The sequence below is a fragment of the Lygodium microphyllum genome, chromosome 5 (genome assembly GCF_053477565.2).
Source record: "Lygodium microphyllum isolate KBCC chromosome 5, Lygodium_microphyllum_v1.1.10, whole genome shotgun sequence".
Taxonomy (NCBI): Eukaryota; Viridiplantae; Streptophyta; class Polypodiopsida; order Schizaeales; family Lygodiaceae; genus Lygodium; species Lygodium microphyllum.
Genome location: NC_141139.1, coordinates 144,568,828 through 144,572,887, shown reverse-complemented (window position 1 = coordinate 144,572,887; position 4,060 = coordinate 144,568,828).

The following is a 4,060-nucleotide window of genomic DNA, read 5'->3' as shown; positions in this document are numbered from 1 at the left end:
CAAAGAATTCCACCCAAGGCAGGTACTTATCAAGTACAAGATGATGGAGAGAGGGTATTGGCCTCTCATTTAGAGCACTAGAGTTGTTAACTCTACGAATCTAGTTGATATAGAGAATGACCAACGTGCCCAGGCAATCATTATGTTACATTTAGATGAGTATTGATTCATCATGTTGATCAACTAAATACTGCTAAAGAAAAATGGGATGAGCTTGAAAAGCTCCATGGAGCCACTTGTAAAAATACTAAAATCTTCCTTAAAATTGAATTCTTTAGCTTGGAATGTCGATCAGGAGATGACTTGGGAAAATTCCTCTCTCACATGAAGGGACTTATGGCACATCTAGCCTCAGTACAAGCTCCAATACATGAAGAAGATGCTATTGCTATTCTCCTAAAAGCTGTAAAAACAAGTGTTTCCTACTCTTTTAACCACTCTTACCAACATTCCAAATCCTACATTGGCAAGTACCATCCAATCCTATTTGGATGAAGAAAAGAGGAACCACAAAGAAGGCAGCAACAGTCATGCATCTTCAACTTCCCGTGATCAAGTATTGGTACATACAGCTCTCACTAGATGTTCTTTTTGTAAGAAAAAATGACATCTTGTAAACAACTGTTGGAAGATGTATCCCGAGAAAATGAAATGTAACAAATGCAAGAAGACAGGCCATATCACTAGTAAATGCCCCAACACTCTTGATGTACCCAAAGAACTGGTGGCCAATTATGCCTCCAATTCATCTGAAGATCGACTTTTTTGAGTCTTTAAACCATCTACCTAAAAACACTCTTGTAGCCTAATTTATAAAGGCATCTCAGTTGTTTAAAGGGGGGGGACATCTTACATGCCTTGTAATCCAATGCCACCCTGGCATTGAGGGGGGGTGTTAGAAGATAGGCATAGGAACCCACTGTAAGCAAGGGTGCATGAGGGCAGATGGGTGTGAATAGCCTTAGGGGCAGGGGAAACTCTAACCCTAGCTTGGCAGAGGCTATATAAACAGCCTATGGGTCACTATCATGTGTGGGAGAGTGTATCCAAGTTGTATTTGTAAGCAACTTAGTAAACAAGATAATGTTCTTGTACTTTGAGCTCTCTCCTTCCTCTTGTGCACACATTCCAATGATGCAACTCTGTTTTTTCTTAGGATATGACTTATACATTGAGTGGAAAGGAGCCTTTGCTGTAGGTCAGTTGTACACTTTCCTTGGGACTTGGTGAGGATTTATATCATTGAAGATCACATCCCTACTCACCTCGATCTTTGGAGTCATCGTGGGTCATAGAGCCAATAGCCCTTCGTGGTCATACTCTGTAAACCAACAAAGATAAGCTTCTTTGAATTGGAATCAAGTTTTCTCTGCCTTTTCTTCTTGTCCACATGGACATATGCCTCGCATCCAAAGATGCAAAAGTGGGAAATAAAAGGCTTCTTCCCAAAGAAAGCTTGGTAGGGAGTCATATCATGGAATGCCAAAGCAGGTGACCTATTGTTGTAGATGTAAACCACAATAGCCACAGTCTCACACCATAAAGAATGGGGAAGCCCCTTGTGCTCTAATCAGGCCATCTCAAGCATGGTTCAATTAGCATGCTTCACTACATCATTTTCAAATGGTGTGTTTGGATGGGAATATTCCATTCAAATGCCCTAATCCCTACAAAACTCAAAAATAGGTTGGAACAAAACACACTACTGTGATCAACTCAAACACCACAAACTTTGAATGAGGTTTGCTTCTCTGCAAAACAAACACCTTCCACTCACAGAAATGGGAGTACACCTCACTCTTGTACTCCAAGAAATAGTGCCACACATAACGAATCAACTCATCAACAATCAACATAAGGTACTTGGCCTTCCCAAGGGAGGCCATGCCTATCGACTCGCAAACGTCGGTGTTTAACCAACTCAAGTGGTGTAGAAGCCCTTCACGTAGCAACCTATGGGATGAGGCTACCCATGATACTTGCCCCTCAAGCATTCGGGGCATAGGGTGTGAATGGGAAGGAAATCTAGAAGTCTCTCAATCACCTTCCTCCTCGAAGCCCACCAAATACTATCAAGATTCAAATGCCCACAAGGAGCATGCCAAAGCAATCCAAGCTCATGTGAAGATTGTATAGCAAGGGTTGTGAGTGTGTAGAGTCCACCCCCTTATGTACATATCCAAAGAGCATCTACTAAAGAGGTATCCTCCATAATTTCATCCTAGGCAAAGATAACTTGAGTACTTGGTTGTGTAAGATTGTAAACAAACAGAAGGTTAAAGCCCAAATCTAGTACATATAGGATTTTGGCCAAAGAAGAATGTCGATCGGGCAATAAGGGAATTATCCCCACTCCACACATAGGGACTGAAGAATTGTCACCAATGGTGATGGATAGCAGGTGTAGCCTTTGAATCCCTAGACCCCTCCTTAAGCTTCAACTGGGGGTGCTTTTGCCAACACTTCTCCTCAGGATGAGTGCCCTTCCCACAATGTGGGCACTTGGGCTTCTTCTTCTTTTCATTCTAGAATCTTCCTTTTTGTCCTCCTATTTCTTAGCATGTGGCTTCCCCTTCTTCTTCCTGCCCCCAGTATCTATAGTAAAAGCCTTCATGGAGCTAGATCCACTAGTCTTCACCTCTCTGAGGCACTCATCATGCTCCAAGTCAAGCAGTGAAAGTTCCTCCCAAAGAAGAGTATCTTAAGCTCTCAAAGTTAGAAAGCTAGTATAGAAGACAACATGTTCAGGAGATGGTAGGTGAGTCAAGAGAATCATAGCCACATCGTCCAAAGATATCATCCTCCCAAGGGATCAAGCTCGTTCCACATATCCTCTAGTTTGTTGATTTGATCCTTCATGGAAGGAGAGTCATCAACACCGAGCATTTGAAGCTTCTTCTCCAAGGAGATCCTATGGGCAAACATCTTCTGATGGTAAAGAGACAAAAGCTTCTTCCACACCTCCATCATAGACTTCAATATGCAGACATGAACAAAAATAGAATCATGTAAACTCACAAAGAGGAAGGATCACGCTGAAGAGTTGAGCCAATCCCAAAGAGTTGCATGATCCATCAATGACCCATGTGTGGGGTCTTCCACAGGCTAGGGAATAGGGAGAGAAATAAACTCCAAAAGGTTGAAGGTATTGAGAATACACTCCACCTTACGCGACCAAAGAGAATAGTTGGGACCATCCAACTTGTCTTCTTTGGGCAAAGAAGGAAGCATGGGTGCTTGTACAATTATCATAAACCACTATGCAAAATCCTTAAAGATGACAAGTTTGTCGAAATTTGTGTGCTATCAAAAGACAAAAGTGATATCAATCATGAAGTGTGAACTAGCTATAACATGTAAAGGTTTAAACCTTATAGAAATGTTTAAAATAGAAGGGAATTGCTTCTGGAAATAATGGTAGTCCACATTGGCATCAAAAAATTTGTGCCAATCTTCACAGAGGTTCTTTTTGCTCTAAGAAGACATTAGACATTAAGAATTGCATTTTGAGACTCCATAGGCTTCATAGGTCAACGACATATCACAAAAAAATCAATATCTTCTCTTCTTTCTTAGCATTGCTCTTTGGGGGCATATGTGTATAGAATGGTATAGTGATAAGGTGATGCAAGTTTCCAAAATTTACCCACTATTAACTTCAATTAAGTAGTCCATTTAGCCTTGAAATGTGTGGATATCTTGTTTTTCAAGAAAGAAGAGTTTATTTCAGAAAATAAAAGAAACAAGGTATTCTCTCTCTCTCTCTCTCTCTCTCTCTCTCTCTCTCTCTCTCTCTCTCTCTCTCTCACCATTTCTGAAACCCTCTACTTGCATCAAGTAGGTCCCCCTACTTCTAAGAGACAAGCTACCCCCTTGTTTAAGCAAGCCATGTGCTTACATATATCAAAACCTTAATTAGTAAGGAGAAAACAGAGGTACTTGTGCTTAATTGAGATGAGACTCCTAAGTAGATCTTAGATTTTGATGCGTAAGGAAATCAAGAAAGAGAATTTTCAAGCATCTTGATTGCCCTCGTATTACAAAGGCTACGATGAGACAA